At 37.8% G+C, this 20,000-nt stretch overlaps 1 long non-coding RNA gene across 1 annotated transcript; it reads right to left on the reverse strand.

Annotated features, from left to right (window-relative positions):
* Positions 1–12,573: 12,573 nt before the first annotated feature.
* Positions 12,574–15,288, reverse strand: LOC118767124. Its single transcript, XR_005003020.1, has 2 exons — positions 14,882–15,288; positions 12,574–12,618 (listed from the first exon to the last, which is right to left on the reverse strand). It is a non-coding gene; the product is annotated as an uncharacterized LOC118767124 (long non-coding RNA).
* Between the last annotated feature and the right edge of the window lie 4,712 nt (positions 15,289–20,000).

A 20,000-nucleotide genomic window follows, 5' to 3' on the forward strand; every position in this document is an offset into this window, starting at 1 on the left:
CTATCTATCTATCTATCTTTCAATCTATCTATCTATCTATCTGTCTGTCTGTCTGTCTGTCTGTCTGTCTGTCCATCCATTTATCTATCTAATCTATCAATCTAACTATCTATTTACCTACCTACCTATCTATCAGTCTATTTACCTCGGTTTATCTGCCTACGTGCCTGTCTGTTTATCTGTCTAGTGAATGTTTTAAAAAAAGATGGGTGAATGTAGCAAGGATGGCACGTATGAATGACGAAGCCACCTTGACTATGATTCTATGAACCGTAAAAATTAATACAGAGAGTTGCTTATTTGCAAAAGAAAAAAGAAATATAACATGTGACTTCATTGACCGAGGTTACCGTGGTCTTTTCCGTAGGCTTTTCTTTCCACGGGTAAACCTCACCTGTCCTCCCCTTTACATTTCATATTGACATTTCTGTGATTACGATCCCTATTATCAACTTTTTTTCCTCTCCCCTTTTCTTTTTTTCCTCTCCCCCCCTTTTTTAAAATCCTCCCCTTTTTTTGTTCTTTCTTTCCTTTTACGATCCCTTTTGATCGAAAACCAACCCCCTTTTTTACCCCCAAAAGAAAAGCTCTACCTTGTAATTTGTTCTGTCTGTGTGCAGCCCTGTGTGGCTAATAAAGAAACATATCTATCTATCTATCTAACTAACTAAACTGACAGAATATGTATTCGTGTGTATGTGTGTGTGTGTGTGTGTGTGTGTGTTGTGTGTGTGTGTGTAAGCATCTACAATTGTATATTTACATCCATACACGCACACGTGCAATTAGCTACACTTACGCCCACAAAACTACAAACACAGGCGTACGTACAAATATGTATATTTAATTCCTATCAGTTTCAATGTAACTATGTGCTTCCTTAGTATGTGTATGTGTGTGTGTGTGCGTGCATGTCTGTGCTTGTCATTGTATGAAAATCTGAATGTTCGTTTTTAAGTAAATCACGTGTCTAACAAAACAAAACAAAACAAAACAAAACAAAACAAAACATAAATATAGCTAAACAACTAAACTAAAAAGAAAAGAACGAAATATTCTCGATGCCAGACGGGAGTTAGTTGAAACCACCGAACTAAAGTGACCCCTGCACTTCACGCTAATTACTTTAAACTATCCCTAAAATATGTATCAATATAAACAAAACTGGCCAAAATATTCTCGATGACCTTCTGGTCACCTTTTAACTTCTTTAACTGCCATGGTCAAATTTTGGAAAAAAAATAAAGTAAAAGAAGAAACATATAGGTACACACAGACAGACACGTATTTAAAAACAATGGGGGGATGAGATCAATAGGTATTTAGAGTGATCGAATTGCGGTTTATTCAGCTGTACATGATTCTGTTTTGAAGCTATCCAACCATCAATATGTATCACGCTGTGATACGTGTATGTTTTGACTCCAGCTGTTCGTTCGTTCGAAAATATGTCTCATCAATGCGCAGCACCTTAGGCAAGTATTTTTTTGACCATGGCGCCTGTCCGAAAAATATTCCAAGAGAATTTACAATACAGATACAAAAAAGGGCGCGCGCACACACACACATATATATACTTTCTTCTTTTTACTCTTTTACTTGTTTCAGTCATTTGACTGTGGCTATGCTGGAGCACCGCCTTTAGTCGAGCAAATCCACCCCGGGACTTATTCTTTTGTAAGCCCAGTACTTATTCTATCGGTTTCTTTTGCCGAACCGCTATTGACGGGGACGTAAACACACCAGTATCGGTTGTCAAGCAATACTAGGGGAACAAACACAGACACACAAACATATACACACACACTTATATATAAATATACATATATACGACAGACTTCTTTCAGTTTCCGTCTACCAAATCCACTCACAAGGCATTGGTCGGCCCAGGGCTATAGCAGAAGACACTTGCCCAAGATGCCACGCAATGGGACTGAACCCGGAACCTATGTGGTTGGTTAGCAAGTTACTTACCACACAGCCACTCCTGCGCCTAATATATACTTTTCTCTTTTACTTGTTTCAGTCATTTGACTGCGGCCATGCTGGAGCACCGCCTTTAGTCGAGCAAATCCACCCCAGGATTATACTTTGTAAGCCTAGTACTTATTCTATCGCGTGTTTGTCCCATTGCGTGGCACCTTCGTCAAGCGTCTTCTACTAATGCCTCGGACCGACCAAAGCCTTGTGAGTGAATTTGGTTGATAGAAATTGAAAGAAGCCGGTCGTATCGTGGTATATATACGTTTACTCTTTTACTTGTTTTAGTCATTTTGACTGCCGCCATGCTGGAGCACCGCCTTTAGTCGAGCAAATCCACCACAGGACTTATTCTTTGTAAGCGTAGTACTTATTCTATCGGTCTCTTTTCCCGAACAGCTAAGTTACGGGGACGAAAACACACCAGAATCGATTGTCAAGTGATGTTGGGGGGACAAACACACGTATACATATATATAAACATATACATATATACGACGTGCTTCTTTCAGTTTCCGTCTACCAAATCCACTCGCTCCGAGGCTATAACAGAAGACACTCGCCGAAAGTGCCACGCAGTGGGACTGAACCCGGAATTATTTGGTTGGTAAGCAAACTAACCACACAGCCACTCCTGAGCCTATGAATATTTCTGTGGGTGGGTGTTTGTATGCGTGTGTATGTGTGCATATATATATATTCATATATATATATATATATAGAGAGAGAGAGAGGCTTAGATATATATCGACATAGATATATAGATATATACATATATAGACATAGGCGCAGGCGTAGGTTTGTAGCAAGCAACTTGCTTCCCAGCCACATGGTTCCGAGTTCAGTCCCACTGCGTGACACCTGTCCAGGTGTCTTCTACAAAGACCCCGGGCCGACCAAAATCTTGCGAGTAAATTTGGTTGATAGTAATTGAAAGAAGCCCGTCGTATCTTGGTATATATATAAACACACGCACACACTCACACACACACACACACACACAACACACACACACACACACACATATATATATATATATATTCAATTTCAATTTGAAAATTCCACTAGAATGGACGAAAGCACTAATATGATATATGAATGTATAAAAACATGTAATATAGAAATAAATATCTGTAAATATAAAACCATCCGAATTTCTGAGTACCTCATTTCTTCTAATATATATATATATTGGGTTGAGTCATGAATAATTTCCACTTTCTCGAAGTAAACTCTAATAACTTCAATTCTTTGAAATAAAGAGATCCTCATCTGTCATTAAAACAGTGAATGTGTACCCATCATAGTTTGATATTAATTATTACTCCCTTAAAATAGATGAAATGAAAATGTATATTCGCTATGTGATGTGGGAATTGAGGAAAGGTAGAAATGCCACAGAAACAGCTAAGAAAATATGCAGTGGTTATGGCCAAGGTGGTTATTACTGACCGGCAAGTACGAAGTTTGTTATCAAGGATTCTTTCTGGAGATTTGACACTTAGAGATCAGCTCAGACCAGAACGCTCTTCAGAATTCGATCAAGGTGCTTTTGGAGAATTAATGGAATTCAATCCTCGTAAAAGTACTTGGGAATTAGCAATTGACTTCAATACATCCCACTCTACCCTTTGCAACCACTTTAAAAAGATGGGAAATGTCAGCAAGCTGAGTGTTTGGGTGGTAATTCGTCCCCAGTCATTTGACCACTGGAAATTTCGCCACTTGTAATTTCGCTCCCGCTAACTTCGCGACTACTATCCATTTAAGCTAATTTCATCTGGGTTTTTAACGGATATCTTAAGCAATGAACTGAACGTTAAAAATTATTTTATTGTTCTGGATAATATGGAGCTAATGGAATAATTTCGTCAAAATTCAAAACCTGTTTTTGATATTACCGCTTAGGTCACAATGTTATGCAGAACAATATTTTATGCACGTATTCACAAATATATTTTACGTTAAACCACGTGTTGTTCTGCTTTTGGTGGCCGTATTTCTGGAAATTTTTACCCACCTATTTGGATATTTCGCCGATCATAGGAGTAGCTGTATGGTAAGTAGCTTGCTTACCAGCCACGTGGTTCCGGATTCAGTCCCATTGCGCGGCACCTTGGGCAAGTGTCTTCTACTATAGCCTCGGGCCGGCCAAAGCCTTGTGAGTAAATTTGGTTGACGGAAACTGAAAGAAACCCGATATATATATGTGTGTGTGTGTGGTGTGTATCTATATGATTGTGTTTCTGTGTTTGTCCCCTCAACATCGCTTGACAACCGATGCTGGTGTGTTTATGTCCCCGTAAGTTAGCGGTTCTGCAAAAGAGACCGATATAATAAGTACTAGGCTTACAAAGAATAAGTCCTAGGGCCGATTTGCTCGACTAAAGGCGGTGCTCCAGCATGGCCACAGTCAAATGACTGAAACAAGTAAATGAGTAAGAGAGAGAGAGAGAGAGAGAGAGAAAGATTAGAGATCTGTTTTCTATTTGGATATTTTATCGATCTGTTTGATTATGGCAGAAAGCTACTGTAACATTACACCCATGATGGAGACATTTATAAAAGTGGGGAATGCTTCTATCAGTTTCCATCTACCAAATCCACTCTTAAGGCTTTGGTCAGCAGGCAAGGTTCCTACCACACACCCACTTCTGCGCCTATATATATGTGTGGTGTGCGTGAGGGTGTATATATGTGTGTGTATGTGTGTGCGTGTGTAGAGAGAGATAGAGATAGATAGAGAGATAGATAAATAGATAGATAGACAGACAGACAGAGAGATAGATAGATAGATGGATAGATAGATAGAGGGAGAGAGATGGACAGATCGATCGATCGATCGATAGATAGATAGATAGATAGATAGATAGATAGACAGACAGACAGACAGATAGACAGACAGAAAGACATACATACAGACAGACTGACAGACAGACAGACAGACAGACAGACAGATAGATAGATAGATAGATAGATAGATAGATAGATAGATAGATAGATAGATGGCTGGATGTATGGATGAGTGGATGGTTAGGGATTTTTGGCTTGCGTTTACTCATAATAAAGTTCACGACGACGACAACAACGCTAAGGATAATGATGATTTTGACGAGGACGGCGACGATGATGATGATGATGGTGATGATGATGATGATGATGATGATGATGATTTTGACGATGACGATGATAATGATGATGATGATGATGACGACGCCGTCGTTAATTCGTAGAGAAAAAAACGGTGTCGGGGTGTGGTGAAAGGAGGTGGTTGCTGCCGGGTGGATTAATTTGTCCACCCAAAATGCCATTGTTTGGGGTTGACTGATTACCTTTTAGCCAGAGTGCTTTGCTTGTTGTCAAGGTGGTAGTAGTCTCGTGCTGGTTCTCGCTATGTGGTTTGGGGGATGGTGAACCGCGTTTAGTGGTACAGCTGGTAAATTGATAATCTAGTCCTTCTCAGCAGTATTGCTTGTCAATGAGGCGTATGTGTATATGTCTGTGAGTAATGTTTCCGCTGCCGTTATTGTTGTTGTCGTGTTTAGCCCCAGGTCGACACAAATCTTGCAGGCTTATGATGATGAAAGCCTTTCCGATCATGGCTAGGTATCCTGTTTAAGGTCGTTCAGTCCGCTTTGGGGTGGGCTTTACCAAGGGCCTCAATCTATTAGATTCTCTTTTAAATTTTGGGTGTTTCGGTCGTTCGACTGCGGCCATGCTGGGGGCATAGCCTTATGTGTTTCATTCGACCTCGATTTTAATGCTGGTAATTACTCTATCGGTCACTTTTGTCGACCCGCTAAGTTACATGGACATAAACAGCCCATGGTGGTGAGGGACAAACACAAATATAAAGACACATACAGTATGTAATAACATAATACAACAAAACACAACACATATATAATGTATATGATGTAATGCATTATATATACATACATATACATATCAATATATATATATCTACATATATATATATATATATATATATATATATATATATATATATATATACAATATATATATACATATATATATATGTAATATATTATATGTATATATATATATGCAGATGTCTTTAAAATGAAGCTGGATCTCTTCCTGTCAGGTGTCCCAGATGAACCAACTTCACGGCAGGAGGGGCAGATGAGGGCAGCTGCATCATCGAACTCTCTCTCTCATGCACCAAATGGCAGTTGCTAGAAAGCTTTCGTGAAGTGAAACCAAGTAGCAACACCAAATGGCGGTGCCCCCAGCATGGCCACATCTCATAAGCTGAAACTAGAATCAATCAATCAATCATGTATATATATATATATGTGTGTGTGTATACATACATATACATATATACAGTCAGGAACCGGATCATCCTCGCAATTTCGGCTGACAAGTATTAAACTTAGAAAATAATATATTACATTTAAATAGTTACATTTTAGCTACGTTCGGTCATTGGATTGCAGTCACGTGAGAGGGCAACCTTGAAAGCATAGCTTGTCCTGAATTTGTGACCAATGTTCAAACGATATAGTTAGTTTCGTATGGTTCCTTTGATCCTTTTCCTACACAAAAGCACTTAGTTTAATCGAAAATTACACACATTTTGTGCAGTGTGGACGTTGGTAGTATTGTAATCGATATGGCATTTCAGTGATGTTTACCTTTTCGATTTCAAAGATGGAGAAAAGGTAGTTTAGCGGAATTTCTTCTCCAAAAAATTTTTTAAAAAAAAAGGTATCCGATAGATTATATCCAAATCTGTCAAATTATGAAGTGGCCATACGACCGACTGAATTTCCTACATACATACATGTATATAGTAAGAATCTACAAAAAAAAAAAAAAAAACGAAGACGGGTGTGTAAACGACAGACAGATGTATTAGTTTAACGCTCGGGAAGTGCGAAAGTCTTTTACCTTTCGAGCTTAGGCTCTTCGACAGAAAGGAACACACAAAATAAATAGGGAGAGAAAATAGAAAAAGATTTAGAGGCTAAAAATCTCTCTCTCTCTCTCTCTCTCTCTCTCTCTCTCTATCTATCTATCTATCTATCTATCTATCAACCTATATCTATCTATCTATCTCGCCCTCTCTCTCTCTTTCTCTCCCTCTCCTTCTCTCTCTCTCTCACTCTCTCTCTCTCTCTCTCTATATATATATATATATACACTTGCACAAGCTTCTACAGTGGCACTGAAAGCGGAACCATGTGGCTCTGAAGCAAACTTACCACCACACAGCCACGGTTGCAAAGATCTATCTTTCTATTTCCTGTCTGTCTGTCTGTCTATCTATCTGTCTATCTATCTCTCTCTCTATCTATCTATCTATTTATATATATATATATGCACACATACACAAGTATTCATATGATTGTGTGTGTTCCTGCGTTTGGTGTATGTTTGTGTTTGTGCGTGTATGTCTGTGTATGCGATTATTCACAAATATACGAATAGAATTGTAGCAATCTATTAGAAAATATACTTGTTGATTGACAGTTAATAGTTAGTCTAAATATTTGGTTTGAACTTGCTCAACGCATATTAATCAATACAATCACTATGGAGGCTTATGTATGTCTTGAGTGTCAAACAATCATGGCTTCCCTAACACCTTTCCGTTCACCAGACTCCATTTTTATCGTACAATATTTTTATTAGCACTTTGTAGATTCGTTTAACGTTTCTTTAATTGTATTCATACATACATACAAATGTATGTATGTATTCATATATACATACAATGTATGTATGTATTCATACATACATACATATGTATGTATGCATATATATATATATATATATATATATATATAACACATAAATATAAACTACTATATATATACATAAATATATTATAATATATATACACACATATGCATAAATACATATATATATATATAATGCATATTATATACATATACACATATATATATATATACATATATATTATATAATATATATATTATAAGAATAGATAGAGATAGATAGATAGATAGATAGAGATAGATAGATAGATATATAGATAGATAGATAGATAGATAGATAGATAGATAGATATGGTTTTGATGTGTTCTGCTTAGATTGTCTTTTTTTTCAGTATTTAATATCACATTAATAAATTCTCTTGTATATGCAAACTAATAAAATTACAATATTTCATATTATATTATGTATTATATGTAATCATCATCATCATTAGCAGCAGCAGCATCACTTAATGTCTGTTGCCCATGCTGGTATAGGGTGGACAGTTTAACCCGGCCTGGCAAGCTGGAGGGCTTACCAGACTTCTGTCTGATTTGGCATGATTTCCTCGGCTGAGTGCTCTTCCTAACGCTAAGCACTACAAGACCGTAATGGGTGCCTTTTCGTGCCACTGGCACTGGTGTCATATGTGTGACACCAGTATCTGCCTCAACTACCATTTCACTTTGCTTGATGGGTTTTTTTCTCAAGCACGGCGTAATGTCAAATGTTGCGGTTATTGAACCATTGCTTCAGTGAGGCCCAAACCCCGAAAGGACATTTTTACGTGCCAACGGCACGGGTGCCAGTTACGTGTTACCGGCATCGGCAGCGACTACGATTTCACTTGGCGAGACGGGTTTTCTCGAGCAAGGCATATCGCCAAAGGTCTCTGTCACACGAAGGTTCGAAGGCCATGTTTTACCATCTCATCCCATGTCTTCTTGGGTTTACCTCTACCACAAGTACTTACTATATCGCTAAGTTACGGGGATATAAACACACCAGCATCGGTTATCAAGCGATGTTGGGGGGACAAACACAGGCACAAACACACACACACACACACACACACACACACGCACACACATACACACACTCACACACACACACACACACCCACACACACACATATTATATATATATATATATATATATATATTGTATATACTACAGGCTTATTTCAGTTTCCGTCTACCAAATTCACTCTCAAGGCTTTGGTCGGCCCGAGGCTATTGTAGAAGACACTCGCCCAAGGTGTCACGCAGTGTTTACATAGAGCAAGCTACTTACAGACAAAGGGTTTAAGTCGATTAGATCGACCCCAGTGCGTAACTAGTACTTACTTTATCGACCCCTAAAGGATGAAAGGCAAAGTCGACCTCGGCGAAATTTCAACACAGAACATATCGGCAGACGAAATACCTATTTCTTTACTACCCACAAGGGGCTACACCCAGAGAAGACAAACAATGACAGACAAACGGATTAAGGATGAAAGCCAAAGTCGACATCGGCGGAATTTGAACTCAGAACGTAGCGGCATACGAAATACCGCTAAGCATTTCACCCGTCGTGCTAACGCTTCTGCCAGCTCACCGCCTTTCTACATATAAATATTAATATTGTTTCCTGTAAGCCCTGATCCATGAGAGTATATGATTAAAGCAATTCCAGCTATGATCACGTTTATTGTTTTATGATGATAGACCCCAGGATATCGTTACGTTACCTTCCGTAAAGGATGACAAAAAAAAAAAATAGGATAAAAGAAAGAAAATGAACGGTCATCTTCGAAGCACCCCTATGTAATAACTAAAACCATACAGCAGTACATTATAACATCACAAACATTCCTTTATATAAAAAGTAAGATCACAGTACAGCTTAACAAGAAGGAGAATATCACGATAGTTCGCCAGTAGTACTGAACGTCAGAGACAAAGTTAAGTTTTCGGAGGCCCATCTTCAATTTAAAGACCTGGGCTGAGTCTAGAAACATTGTTTTTTCTGAAGGTGGGGCGGGTGAATCTATCTTATATGCCAGTGATTCCCAAACTTTTTAGAGTCGCGACCCACTATTTATCACACCAGTTTATGACGACCCACTTAACTCTACTGAGTAATGAAATTAACAAAATTATTTCAGATTACATCTTCAGTGAGGCCTGTGAGAAGGATGAGCCTGTTTCTTGCTACGCTCAATAATAGAATTAACATCAGGTTCAATGTGTTATACTACGCCTAGTTTCCGTCTACCAAATTCACTCTCAAGGCTTTGGTCGGCCCGAGGCTATAGTAGAAGACACTCGCCCAAGGTGTCACGCAGTGTTTACATAGAGCAAGCTACTTACAGACAAAGGGTTTAAGTCGATTAGATCGACCCCAGTGCGTAACTAGTACTTATAAATAGATAAAAACAGACCTTTCCTTTTTACGATTACGTACGAATAAATAACTTGAGAAAATGACAACCTATGATTTGTTAAGTTCGTGAAAAAGCCTACTGCTTGATAAAACAACAAGTCTGGTATTGAAAACATAAGTCTTGAACTATCTCGATAGACAGCAGTTAATCAAAGCTAATGCGTAATTTTATAACTTTTTGCGACCCACTAAGATTCCGTTCGCAACCCATCTGTTGGTCGCGACTCATACTTTGGGGAACCACTGTTATATGCCATCAGATACTGCAAATTGTCTCGTGCAAAGATAGTGGGCATGTAGTTCAAATGAAATTAGACAGCTATCTTTTGCTATTCAAACGACCACTTATTTAGCTTATTAGCTCACGCATAAATATGAGGGCGGAATCGTGCTTTAATCACTCCTATAAACCCTCATAACTTCTTTTTTTGGTATTTTCAGAAAATATTTACGAATTTGTGTTCTACACACATGAATTCATACGATTATGCAAATAATGATGATAATAATAATAAGTTATGTGATTTGAGGGTCATTTACCTGCTGTTTCTACTACATCCCATGACCCAACTGACACCATCGTTGTTTTTATGTCACCCTGACAGTCACTGGTGATTTTCAGTATTTTTCTGCTCTTAAATACATTTAACCCTTTAGTGTTCAGATTATTCTATCAAACATAATGCTTATTGATTCCCATTGATTTGAATTAATCATGCATTATCTCATATCTTGATGGGGTAATTACTTAATGTAGAATAACATTGTAGGGTAGGTGTGAGAGCCTGGATCTGGTCAGTTTGAACATAAAACAGATTAACTATTTTGGCCGGATATGGCCGGTTGAAATACTAAAGGTTTAAGAGAATGCTGATGCACCCAAGGGTGGTCCATTGCCGGAATTTAATCGAATGATTCGGACTGTCTGTATTTCCAACTCTGACCTAAGAAAAAAAAAATTCGAAAAAGTGTCGAAATTTTAGGAGTGATATGAGTTGGGGTTAAAAAATTAAAAATTGTTTCTTTTTTTTTCTCTCTCGCTCATAATTGAGTAAATTCCCTTGTGTAGAACGCAAATTCGCAAACATTTTCTAAAAATCCCCATAACAAAAAAGTTATGAAGGTTTATATGGAGTGTTTTAAACCAAAATTCCGCCAAAATGTTCATCCCTGTGTGTGTGTGTGTGTGTCTTTCAATGTACATGTGTCTCAGTGAGATTCTTTGGTGTTGTTTATAGCTGCCCTCAATATCGCATTTACTTTCTCGTTAATATTGTCCTGGTCGCTCTCTTTACACCATTTTTGCTTTGGTGTTAATCCTCCACCAACCCGTATCGAAACCCTCACCCCCCCAACCGATAAATCTTCAATAATTTTAGATATGTGCATGAGGATGCGTGCATACATAATCTACATATACATACATACATACATACATACATACATACAATATATATTATATATATATATATTATATATATATATATGTTATATGTAGATCTACATATGTGGGTGGGCGTGTGTGTGTCTGCATAAGCGTGTCTATATATGTTCGTGTGAACGTATTGTCGAGTGAATTTGTGTATGTGTGTGTGGAGAGGCATAACTCCTTCAAACGTAGTCCATTTTTCTTTTTGCTTTGCTGTGAGCTTTATCACTACTGGATTATTTACATTGTTTTGGCATTTTTGTGGGCTTTTAGCTGTTGTTGTTGTTGTTGTTGTTGTTGTGAAGGTTTTTCGCTTCTTATTTTCTTTCTTTCTTCCTTTATTTTCCACTCGTTTCTCTTTGTATCCAATAAACAATCACTTCTGTTCTGAACATGTTGTACACGTAAGTTAACCGCGCTGATATGAAGGATCAGTGATAAACAATAAAACAGCTAATTACATACATACTAAACATATATATATATATATATATATATATATATATATATAGTATATATTATTATATAATATATATAATATATATATATATACATATATACATACGTAATTAAATATATAAGTCATAAACACACATACATATATCTACGTATATTGTTATACATGCATTTAATATATATATATATATATATATATATATATTAGACATGCACGCGAATTCTTTTACTTTCTCTACAATAGACAAATGATTAAATAATAAATAATTAGCAAAGAAAACAATTTTAAAAAAAAATTAAAATTAAATCAAGATAATCAAAGATACAAAGACCAAAACACACTTTTTGAAAAAATAGCGTTTGTTTCGTTTCCTTCTCATTATTATTATTGTTGTTATTATTATTATTATTATTATTATTATTATTATTAGTTTCTTTGCTCTCCATTGTTACATGCTGTTCCTTGTTATAATAATTACAGCAATGTTTTCTATTGTTTTTGTGTTGTTGTTGTTGTTATTAAGCTGGGGTGTTTTTTTTTCTTCTTCTTCCAACATCTCAAAATAGTTAGTTATGATCTTAAGCAAATAAATAAATAAATGTGAAAAAAAAAAGTTTATTAATAATAATAACAAAAAAAAACAAAACAAAAAGAAAGATGCTAAGCAATAATTAAATAAAGGAGCAATCAAACAAAATATTTAGAAGTAAATAATGAGAGCCAGAGACTTCTCACTGACATCACCTCAGTTGCTAGGTTCGTGTTTATTATATGAGTATGTATGATGGTATGCATGTATATGCGCGATATACGAATATATATATGTATATATATATATATATATATATATATATATATATATATATATATACGTGCTTTTTGATTGTTCGTTTATATATATATATATACACATGTAAATTATTATTTTTTTTGTAATCAAAGCAAGCATACTGAAGCTGGTAAATCTCTTGTAGTAAATTTAAGTAGAGAGCTGATTAATTTCTAAGTGGTCGAAAACAAAAGAACTCTACTCAACAAGGGGACGTAACAACGATCAGCAGCAACACCAGTACTCTAGATAAACAAACAAACAAACAAACAAATATATGGAATAAACAAATATAAAATATTAAATAATAATAATAATAATAATAATAATAATAATAATAATAATAACAAAAATAATAATAATTATTATGTTGACGTCGTCGATGATGATGATGATGATGATAATAATAATAAATTAACGATAATGGTATTTTGCAATAATAAAACAGATTTTATAGGAAAACACATCAAAAGTAGAACAAACAAATAGGAGAGAAGAGAAGAGATATTGTCGCTAATAAATTTGTTTTAATTTAATCAATAATCGATAATCATTTACCGTGTTAGATCTGATACACAAACTGAAGCCAAAAAAAAAAAATTAAAAATAAAGAATTTAAAAAAAAAATTAAAATAAATAACGATAATATTCTTTTATTCGCGTTAAAAAAAGAATTATCAAATTTAAAACGCTAGTTATGTAAAAGAATTATGTAGAATTGATTTTATTAGCAAGTCGTTAGCCGCTTTAATATTAACATCTTTGGCTTTCTGCCAATTAATCCAACTATACTCATATAGATTGGCAGCGAAGTTAGACAACCGGTGCTTTTATGAGGGCTAATAAATGTTCTTATCCTTCGGCTGGTTTCATACTTTATGTTGTATACTAAAAATATTTATGACTTTTCAAGTATTTGTTCTTGTAAATTTTCTTTGTATTTATTTGTTTTTTTCTGTGTGTTTATTTTCTTTAGACTGGCTGCATAGTTGCAAAAATGAAAAAAAAACAAAAACCTGTGTAAAATAACTATAAAACAGAAAAATAAATTAAATATAAAAGTTTTAAAAAAATTTTCTTTAGAAATAATAAAAAATTCAAAAATGAAATAGTAATAAAAAAAAAGCGGATTTATATTATCTAACGATAAGAATTTCTTTTGATGAAAAAATAAAACCAATTATCAATATGAGTATGTGCGTTGTTCAACAAACTTTTTTCCACCAGTGTGTTTCAGGTACATTGGTTACCGGCCCGCCGGAGAGAAAAGAAAATATTGACCACAACGTGTACGATTTGAACTCAGAATATCAGCATTCTCAGTGTAAGCAGTACAAAATGTCCGATTTGTTTTTCAACAAGCCGATGCAGGATTTTCATGGAAATCGTTTGACATTCAAATCAAACTCCGCCAAATATTTTCCTCACTCAATGTGGAGACCCATTTGATTATTTTATCTGAATTAATTAGTTGCAAAGCATTATTGAAACTGTATGAAGAAGGAATGTATAGGTGTAGGAGTGGCTGTGTGGTTAGTGGCTTGCTTACGAACAGCAAGGTTCCGGGTTCAGTTCTACTGCGTGGCACCTTGGGCAAGTGTCTTCTACTATAGCCACGGGCCAACCAAAGATTTGTGAGTAGATTTAGTAGACGGAAACTGAAAGAAGCCCGTCGTATATTATATATATATGTATATATATATGTAGATGTATGTGTGTGTGTATATATGTTTGTGTATCTGCGTTTGTCCCACCAACATGGCTTGACAACCGATGCTGATGTGTTTACGTCCCCGTAACTTAGCGGTTCAGCAAAATAGACCGATAGAATAAGTACTGGGCTTACAAAGAATAAGTCCTGGTGTCGACTTGCTCGACTAAAGGCGGTGCTCCAGCATGGTCACAGTCAAATGACTGAAACAAGTAAAAGAGTAAAAGAGAGTAAGTTTATTACTCGTGTAGTAAGCTACGAAATTCTTGCATTATATCGATTTCCTGTAATGCAGACCACCCGCTGGGCCCAGCAGACAAAACTGAAGAGGCTTTACCCCGGAGGATGGTGAAGAAGATGCACTGGAATAGCCACTCAGACTCATAGACCTTGCACTTGCGTATAGCGGGGAGCATGGTTATGGTCCGAGGCCGAGAACGCCTAAGGGTTCCGATTCCACAGGCTTGACCTCAAACCTGTCAGACAGTGGTCGATACTTTGACAGTTTCCTTTTCTCAGTCTGACGAGCTGCGGAGCCGAGCAGGTAGCTTAACACTCCATCTTGATGATACAGAAGGTGTCATAGGGGCCTACCGTCACGGGACGGGAAAACTCTCACACGATCATGCCTTTCACCATCTCCTTTGTGTAGCCCCACAGGCTCGAGCTGGGAAGGGCGGCCAGCGTTTCTTAAGTCACATTTGAACTCCTTGAAATAAAAAGTAGACACTGGCTAATGGAATCTTGGCTACACTATCATGAAAACCTAGAATGGTCAAGGATGAAACACATTTTAGATTTATTTCAAGAATGATGAATTTAATTGATAAACAATGTTAGAATCAGTTTCCAATAAATATCTTCTGGCCACAGACAGAAAAAGCAAACAAAAAATTTTTGGTTTAAACTTAGCATCTGTAGTTTTTTTTACAGTGTAGCTAAAATATATGTTTACTAAAATTAAATGCTCATACAATTTGAACTTTCATTCCTATTTATGATAGTGACTGTGTGGTAAGTAGCTTGCTCTATGTTTAACCCCTTGTGGCAATAAAGACGTAAGAAACGTTAGCACGCCGGGCGAAATGCTTAGCGGTATTTCGTCTGTCGTTACGTTGTGAGTTCAAATTCTTCCGAAGTCGACTTTGCCTTTCATCCTTTAGGGGTCGATAATTAAGTACCTAATGCATGCTAGGGTCGATCAAATCGACTTAATCCCTTTGCCTGTCCTTGTTTGACCCCTCTATGTTTAGCCTCCTCTGGGCAATAAAGTTATAATATTAATACCTATAATTATTAAGGCGGTGAGCTGGCAGAAACATTAGCACGCCGGAAACTGTAAGGAAGCCTATAGCGTGTGTGTCTGGTTATGTGTTGTGTTTGTCCTTCCTATCCCCAGCACATGACAACCGTAAATAAGCGGTTCAGAAAAAGAGAAGTTAAAGTAAGTACCTGACTTAAATATATATTCTTTTCTTCTCTAGGCACAAGGCCTAAAATTTTTGGGGAAGGGGCCAGTCGATTAGATCGACCCCAGTTCGCAACTGGTACTCAATTTTTCGACCCTGAAAAGATGAAAAGCAAAGTCGACCTCGGCGGAATTTGAACTGAGAACGTAACGGCAGACGAAATACCTATTTCTTTATTACCCACAAGGGGCTAAACACAGAGGGGACAAACAAGGACAGACATAGGTATTATGTCGATTACATCGACTCCAGTGCGTAACTGGTACTTAATTTATCGACCCCGAAAGGATGAAAGGCAAAGTCGACCTCGGCGGAATTTGAACTGAGAACGTAGCGGCAGACGAAATAACGCAAAGTATTTCACTCGGCGCACTAATTGGAGTCGATTTATTCCATTAAAAAGCTTCATTGTCGTGCCCCAGCTTGGCCGCGAAAGGCATGTGTTGCTTCTGTACAGCGTTTAGCTTTCTAGGCAGCAGTTTCACAGCAAAGTGCGAGTGAGAAATTAGTTTTAGTCACTGTCCTTTGAGAAAGGTCACGAATAAAACGGCAACACCCATGTTTCCCACCTACTGATATCTATACGGCCAGTCATCCAGCTGAGACTATTTATATCGCTTTGGCTGAGATGACTAAGTATTCATTGTCTATAACTTGTCTTCGGTATATTTTTAGCACAACTGAAATATATATATATATATATGTTGATATATATATATAAATTAAATTAGAGATAAAACCACTATTAGGCAAATCAAACAGTGAAAAACATAAACCAAAACATAAAAATAAAATAATTAATATAATATACAAAATATATAAAAAATTGAAATTTAAAATTTAAATTATATAACTTTAAAATTAATTTATATTTATAACTTTTTATATTTTTAAAATATTTCTTAAATTTAAATTAATAAATTTTTTAATTTTTTAAAAATTTAAATATATATCACTATCAAAAGGTATTTAAAAAGTTTAATATAAGATAATAATATATATATATATATATATATATATATGTTGATGTATATCGAGAAGAGTATTTTGTCTTCGCAACACACGCACTGGTTCAATTTCATTTCTTCTTCTTCTTCTATTTCTTTCTTCTTCTTCTTCTTCTTCTTCTTCTTCTTCTTCTTCTTCTTCTTCTTCTTCTTCTTCTTCTTCTTCTTCTCCTCCTCCTTCTTCCTCTCGTTTTCTTCTCCTCTCCTCCACTCATCCTTCCTTTCCCTCTCTCCCCTCCCCCATCTCCATCTCCTTTCATATCCCTCCCCCTCCCCTCATTTCCCCTCCTCGTCATCTCTCCGCCTCCCGATCTCCCATCCATCTCTCATCTCCCCCTCCTCGTCTTCCTCTTTTTTGTTTATTATTATTATTATTGTTATTGGTAGCAGTACCAGTAGTAGTAACAACAGCAGCAGCAGTGGTAGTAGTAGTAGTAGTAGTAGTAGTAGTAGTAGTAGTAGTAGTAGTAAGACAAAATCTTCCGTAGCTCGTACTGGAAAAAGCGTAGACCGAGGGGCCCGCTTGCAATCTGGAGTGGCTGGAAAGAGCCATGACGTTCTCAAGGAAGCTCTCAGAGCGTCGGGGGAGCGGGGATCAATTAGTTGGTGTTTTCTGGAGGACTGTCAGGCTGGAGCCAAAGGATAATTCCCAGAAACCCTTGGCCTGGTACTGATACTAAGGACTTCCGCCAGTTCGAGAGAAACTCTATGTTCTGAGTTGAAATTTCGCCGAGGTCGACTTTGCTTTTCATTCTTTCGGGGTCGATAAATTAAGTACTAGTTACGCACTGGGGTCGATCTAATCGACACTTAAACCCTTTGTCTGTCCTTGTTTGTCTGCGGACCTCTCGGACCTCTCGGCCAGGTCCGCCTGGTCGCACTTCCGTGCTTGTAGAGTTTCTCTCGAACTGGTGGAAGTGCGATCAGGCGGACCTGGGCGAGAGGTCCGCAGTTGAATGAGTTCTGTTTGCACTCGTTCAATGTGCAGGCATTACTAACTTGTGATGCTTTGTCGAACGCTTGGTGACACGTGTAGGACGGATCCGGTTATCAGTTGAATCTATCGTGATGCCTGCCCCTCGAAACATCCAACTTCTTTCTTTAGCAATGGCCCGTGGGCCAGCACATACGCAGTGAGCATCCTTCACGGACTGAACATGCTATGACAAACGATTCCAATAGGTGACCAATTACCTTGGCCGTTGAAACAATATCGCTCTACACTGCAGTGATCCATAATATGAATTGGCACCGAAACCGACCATTAAGAGGAAAGCTTCCAAGTATTGGTGCCCCCCCCCATCAGAAGCTTTTGACGGATCGAATTTCATCAGGGTCCCCCTCATTCCAGGTTCCTTACCTACCCTCTTTATGATGTAGCGCGTAAAATGGAAGTTGCCGTGGATAGATCTGTTCGGACAGCACATTTCTCGACGTTGCCAACCACTTCATCAACGACAGGCGCCAAACTGCTGGCTGACACCTTGGCCTAAATTTTACAATCTGCGTTCATCGGAGTTGTGAACCTAAAATTTGGTCCCCCCTTGTTTTGATCCTTTCTCAACAGCACCACCGCACCACGGCTAACAGCACTGGGAATTCTGTTTTTTCTGCCCGTTGTGTTAGACATCCGCTAAGAGAGCACTGTACAAGTCTAGTATATGAAAATAATGCTTGAAGGACAGATCATCCAGCCCTGAAGACTTCACACTTGTGCAGCTAGTCATCGCGACCTTTATGTGTCCGGGTGTTATCAGCATTTAGCAGAACCCGACAACCATGGTCGAAGGGCGCGGCATGCATCCGAGGCAGGAGGTGAAATTTACCCCCGTTTCCGATTCACCGGGCTATCAATATATATTTCGGCAAAGTACCGCTGAGTCACCGCACATGTTTGCATCCATTCAAATAGCTCATCCAGGCCTATCACAGATCGAATTGTGGCTTTGTTGCCTCGATGCACCTCTGTCACCTGGACCCATCCCAAGGAAAACTTCAAAAGATCTGAAGACTCTGGCCGGATTGTAAACAACAACTAGCCTAAAAGCATCAACTTCACTATGCTTATATCCAGGACCACCATCTTACCATCCGGGTCCAGGAAAATCGTCCTTACCTCCAGATACAGGCCTTTCTAAGCAGCGCTGTCACACCGCCTCCCATTCCAAGCCGACTAAGAAATGCATACATCTCAAAGTCGTCGAAAGTGGGGCTAGATCGAGCGTGTCGGAAATTCTTGTTTCGCCAACGATCATCACATCCATAGCTAGGAACCTGAGGTCGTTCAGCAGATGACCTTGTTTCCCATGACCCCAGATACGGACATTTACACGGCTCACTCATACACCTGCCATGATGATCGGAAATAGTTTGGAAAAGAGACAAAGTAGGTTTACTTAACCATCAGAGGCCAGATGATTCAACCTCCACAACATGTAGGGGTTCCTTTGAAGACTTATTTATGGCTTTTAAATTAGGGTTTCCCACGTCGTGAGGAAAGCTCTCCTTAACGTATTTATGTTTCCAGAGGCATCATCATCGGTATTTCTGGCACTTGAACTGTGCTGATGCCGAAAATCTTACTCTCTTGATGTTCTTCCTTCGCGCCGATGAGGAGGGCCATCAGTTCTTTGTTGGCCCTCCTCATTAGCACGAAGTTTTGTGCTTGGTGGCCAGAGCTTTGTGGCCTGAACTTCCGTCTTGCAGAGCACGGAAATGCCCACAAACTGCTTTGGTTCTACAGATATGCTGAATGTCAGGCGTATTCCACATCTACCTGACTAGCTGTCTCCGGCCGCATTGTGTTTATAGATACACATTTATAAATTATTGTCTTTTTTTTCTTGCATCTGCATTTGTTTCATCATGGAAAGGCCCGGCTAACGTCGGTGTTCCTCTGAATCAATGCCTCACAAGAGATTTCCTGTAATTACCCATAGGAAA

This window comes from Octopus sinensis, linkage group LG19 (genome assembly GCF_006345805.1).
Source record: "Octopus sinensis linkage group LG19, ASM634580v1, whole genome shotgun sequence".
In the NCBI taxonomy this organism is placed as follows: Eukaryota; Metazoa; Mollusca; class Cephalopoda; order Octopoda; family Octopodidae; genus Octopus; species Octopus sinensis.